General features: G+C 38.1%; 1 non-coding gene across 1 annotated transcript; it reads right to left on the bottom strand.

Annotated features, from left to right (window-relative positions):
- Nucleotides 1-1,139: 1,139 nt before the first annotated feature.
- On the bottom strand, nt 1,140-1,243 carry LOC130938188 (small nucleolar RNA R71). Its single transcript, XR_009069363.1, has one exon. It is a non-coding gene; the product is annotated as a small nucleolar RNA R71 (small nucleolar RNA).
- Nucleotides 1,244-5,476: the final 4,233 nt, after the last annotated feature.

The raw sequence follows: 5,476 nt of genomic DNA, 5'->3' as shown, positions 1-5,476 counted from the left end.
ATCTTTTCAATCAAATGTTTTCAAAATCAATTTCTTTCCTTTTTCAAAGATACTTGCTATCAATTAATGATTTGATTCAACATTTCAAGTATGTTGCCTTTTCTGTTGAGAAAGGTTTAATGTTTGAATCATATCTTTTCTTGTTAGGCAAGTCATTAATTTTTAAAATCAAATCTTTTCAAAATGTTTTTCAAATCATATCTTCTCAATCACATCTTTTTTAAAAAAAAAAAACCAATCATATCTTCTTAACCACATCTTTTTCAAAATAGTTTTCAATCAAATCTTTTTGATTTCTAAATTCAAAATCTTTTTCAAAAAGTCACTTGATCTCTTTCCCACTCTTGGTTTTCGAAAATTACTTAGTGTTTTTCAAAATGTTTTTAAAATCTTTTACTTAATTTTCGAAAATTACTTCCCGTCTTCTCACATCCTTCTATTTATGGACTAACACTATTCCTTAATGCAAAATTTGAACTCCATCTTCTTTGATAAGTTCGAATTTTCTACCTCTGTCTTCCATTTTTCTTTTCCTCTGACTCCTTAAGGAATCTCTATACTGTGACATAGAGGATTCCATATTTTCTTGTTCTCTTCTCTTTCATATGAGCAGGAACAAAGACAAAGGCATTCTTGTTGAAGCTGACCCTGAACCTGAAAGGACCTTGAAGCGAAAGCTAAGAGAAGCTAAGGCACAATTCTCTGTAGAGGACCTAACCGAATTCTTCAAAGAAGAAGAACACATGGCAGCCGAAAACAACAACAATGCAAGGAAGGTGCTGGGTGACTTTACTGCACCTACTCCTGACTTCTATGGGAGAAGCATCTCTATCCCTGCCATTGGAGCAAACAACTTTGAGCTTAAGCCTCAATTAGTTTCTCTAATGCAACAGAATTGCAAGTTCCATGGACTTCCATTAGAAGATCCTCATCAGTTCTTAGCTGAATTCTTGCAAATCTGTGACACTGTCAAGACTAATGGGGTTGACCCTGAGGTCTACAGACTTATGCTATTCCCTTTTGCTGTAAGAGACAGAGCTAGAACATGGTTGGACTCACAACCTAAAGAAAGCCTGGACTCATGGGAAAAGCTAGTCAATGCCTTCTTGGCAAAGTTCTTTCCACCTCAAAAATTGAGTAAGCTTAGAGTCGAAGTCCAAACCTTCAGACAGAAGGAAGGAGAATCCCTCTATGAAGCTTGGGAAAGATACAAACAATTAATCAGAAAATGTCCATCTGACATGCTTTCTGAATGGAGCATCATAGGTATTTTCTATGATGGTCTCTCTGAACTATCCAAGATGTCTTTGGATAGCTCTGCTGGAGGATCTCTTCATCTGAAGAAGACGCCTGCAGAAGCTCAAGAGCTAATTGAAATGGTTGCAAATAACCAATTCATGTACACTTCTGAAAGGAATCCTGTGAACAATGGGACAAGTCAGAAGAAAGGAGTTCTTGAGATTGATACTCTGAATGCCATTCTGGCTCAGAACAAGATATTGACTCAGCAAGTCAATTTGATTTCTCAAAGTCTGTCTGGAATGCAAAATGCACCAAGCAGTATGATGAGCGGATAATTTGTACGCTTTTTGGCATTGTTTTTAGTATGTTTTTAGTATCTTTTAGTTAGTTTTCATTATATTTTTATTAGTTTTTAGTTAAAATTCACTTTTCTGGACTTTACTATGAGTTTGTGTGTTTTTCTATGATTTCAGGTATTTTCTGGCTGAAATTGAGGGATCTGAGCAAAAATCTGATCCAGAGACTCAAAAGGACTGCAGATGCTGTTGGATTCTGACCTCCCTGCACTCGAAGTAGATTTTCTGGAGCTACAGAAGCCCAATTGGCGCGCTCTCAACGGCGTTGGAAAGTAGACATCCTGGGCTTTCCAGCAATATATGATAGTCCATACTTTGCCCAAGATTTGATGGCCCAAACCGGCGTTCAAAGTCACCCTCAGAAATCCCAGCGTTAAACGCCGGAACTGGCACCTAAATGGGAGTTAAACGCCCAAACTGGCACCAAAGCTGGCGTTTAACTCCAAGAGGAGTCTCTACACGAAAATGCTTCATTGCTCAGCCCAAGCACACACCAAGTGGGCCCGGAAGTGGATTTTTATGTCATTTACTCATCTCTGTACACCCTAGGCTACTAGTTTTCTATAAGTAGGACCTTTTACTATTGTATTTTCATCTTTGGATCTTTGGATTAATTTTTAGATCCTTTGATCATCTTTGGACATCTAGTTCTTAGATCACTGGGAGGCTGGCCTCACGGCCATTCCTAGACCTTGTTCTTATGTATTTTCAACGGTGGAGTTTCTACACACCATAGATTAAGGTGTGGAGCTCTGCTGTACCTCGAGTATTAATGCAATTACTATTGTTCTTCTATTCAATTCCGCTTGTTCTTTGTCCAAGATATCACTTGTTCTTCAACTTGATGAAGGTGATGATCCGTGACACTCATCATCATTCTCACTCATGAACAAAGTGACTGACAACCACTCTTGTTCTACAAGCAATCAAAGCTCTAGTGAATATCTCTTGGATTCCTGATAACATGATGCATGGTTGATCGCCTGACAACTGAGTGCTCGCCTGACAAACGAGCCAGCCATTCCGTGAGATCAGAGTCTTCGTGGTATAGGCGAGAACTGATGGCGGCATTCAAGAGAATCCGGAAGGTCTAACCTTGTCTGTGGTATTCTGAGTAGGATTCAATGATTGAATGACTGTGACGTGCTTCAAACTCCTAGCAGGCGGGGCGTTAGTGACAGACGCAAAAGGATCGATGGATTTTATTCCGGCCTGACCGAGAACCGACAGCTGATTAGCCATATGCTGTGACAGAGCATGGGAACATTTTCACTGAGAGGATGGGAGGTAGCCACTGACAACGGTGAAACCCTACATGAGCTTGCCATGGAAAGGAGTAAGAAGGATTGGATGAAGACTGTAGGAAAGCAGAGAGACGGAAGGGAAGGCATCTTCATACGCTTATCTGAAGCTCTCACCAATGATATACATAAGTATCTCTATCTTTATCTTTATGCTTTATTCATCATCTATACCCATTTGAGTCTGCCTGACTGAGATTTACAAGGTGACCATAGCTTGCTTCATACCAACAATCTCCGTGGGATCGACCCTTACTCGCGTAAGGTTTATTACTTGGACGACCCAGTGCACTTGCTGGTTAGTTGTGCGAAGTTGTGTTTATACCATGGTATTGAGCACCAAGTCTTTGGAGCCATTACCGGGGATTGTTTTGTGTAAAAGTAGTGATCACAATTTCGTGCACCAAGTTTTTGGCGCCGTTGCCGGGGATTGTTTGTGTATGGACAACTGACGGTTCATCTTGTTGCTTAGATTAGGTATTTATTTTTTTTCGAAATTCTTGAAGATGAATTCTAGAGTTTCATGATGATTTGTTGAAATCTGGCTGGCTGAGAAGCCATGTCTAATCTCATTGGACCGAGGTTTCAACTTATCATCACAGAAGCTTGTTGATTTTTTATCAATCTTGCTTTTGGAGCAGTGATCTGCTAAGGCTTGGCTGGCCTTTGGCCATGTCTAGTGTTTTGGACCGAAGCTTTCTTTGAAAGCTTGGCTGGCTGTGAAGCCATGTCTAATTCCTGGACCGGAGTCTTAGACTAGCATTACACTGATTCTTGGAATTCTCATTAAGAATTTTGATATCTTTTTCCACTTAATTTTCGAAAATCACAAAAAAAATTCACAAAATCATAAAAACCAAAAATATTTGATGTTTCTTGCTTGAGTCTAGTGTCTCATCTTAAGTTTGGTGTCAATTGCATACATTCATTCATGTGTCTTAAGGATCTTCAAGTAATTCTTGATGATTTCTTACTCTGATCTTTGAATTCTTTTGACTTGAGTGTTTATGTGTCTCATATAGTGTCAGTAGTATACAAACTGCTAAGTTTGGTGTCTTGCATGCATTGTTATTTGATTCTTGTTGCATTTTGATTATTAAAAATCCAAAAATATTTTTAATTTGTGTCTTTTCAAGTCAATAATACAAAGAATTGAAGATTCAGAACATACTGCAGAGGAATTATACAGAAAAAGCTGGGCGTACAAAATGCCCAGTGAAGAAGGACAGACTGGCGTTTAAACGCCAGCCAGGGTACCTGGTTGGGCGTTTAACGCCCAAAAAGGGTGCATTTTGGGCGTTAAACGCCAGAATGGATACCATTCTGGGCGTTTAACGCCAGGATGGCACAAGGGGGAAGATTTTGTTTTTCAAATCAATTTTTTCTTCAAGTTTTCAAAGTTTTTCAAAATCAAATCTTTTTCAATTCATATCTTTTCAATCAAATGTTTTCAAAATCAATTTCTTTCTTTTTTTCAAAGATACTTACTAACAATTAATGATTTGATTGAACATCTCAAATTTGTTGCCTTTTCTGTTGAGAAAGGTTTAATGTTTGAATCATATCTTTTCTTGTTAGGCAAGTCATTAATTTTTAAAATCAAATCTTTTTAAAATTGTTTTCAAAACATATCTTTTAAAATTGTTTTCAAATCAAATCTTTTCAATCATATCTTTTTAATCACATCTTTTTCAAAATAAGTTTTCAATCAAATCTTTTTAACTTCAAATTTCAAAATCTTTTTCAAAAATCACTTGATTTCTTTTCCACTTTGAATTTTCGAAAATTATCAATCAATTTTTCAAAATGTTTTTGACATCTTTTTAATTAATTTTCGAAAATTCTCTTCCCTTCCTCCCACATCCTTCTATTTATGGAGTACTACTCCTTCTTAATGCACAATTCGAACTCTATCTAATCAAGTTCGAATTCTTCTACCTTCTTCTTCTATTTTTCTTTTCCTCTGACACCTCAAGGAATCTCTATAACTGTGACATAGAAGATTCCACATTTTCTTGTTCTCTTCTCTTTCATATGAGCAGGAGCAGAGACAAAGGCATTCTTGTTGAAGCTGACCCTGAACCTGAAAGGACCCTGAAGCGAAAGCTAAGAGAAGCTAAGGCACAACTCTCTGTAGAGGACCTAACCGAATTCTTCAAAGAAGAAGAACCCATGGCAGTCGAAAACAACAACAATGCCAACAATGCAAGGAAGGTGCTGGGTGACTTTACTGCACCTACTCCCAATTTCTATGGGAGAAGCATCTCTATCCCTACCATTGGAGCAAACAACTTTGAGCTTAAGCCTCAATTAGTTTCTCTAATGCAACAGAATTGCAAGTTCCATGGACTTCCATTGGAAGATCCTCATCAGTTCTTAGCTGAATTCTTGCAAATCTGTGACACTGTCAAGACTAATGGGGTTGACCCTGAGGTCTACAGACTGATGCTATTCCCTTTTGCTGTAAGAGACAGAGCTAGAATATGGTTGGACTCACAACCTAAAGATAGCCTGGACTCTTGGGAAAAGCTAGTCAATGCCTTCTTGGCAAAGTTCTTTCCACCTCAAAAATGGAGT

The sequence above is a fragment of the Arachis stenosperma genome, chromosome 6 (assembly GCF_014773155.1).
Source record: "Arachis stenosperma cultivar V10309 chromosome 6, arast.V10309.gnm1.PFL2, whole genome shotgun sequence".
NCBI classification, from domain to species: Eukaryota; Viridiplantae; Streptophyta; class Magnoliopsida; order Fabales; family Fabaceae; genus Arachis; species Arachis stenosperma.
This window is presented reverse-complemented; position numbering and strand designations above follow the sequence as displayed.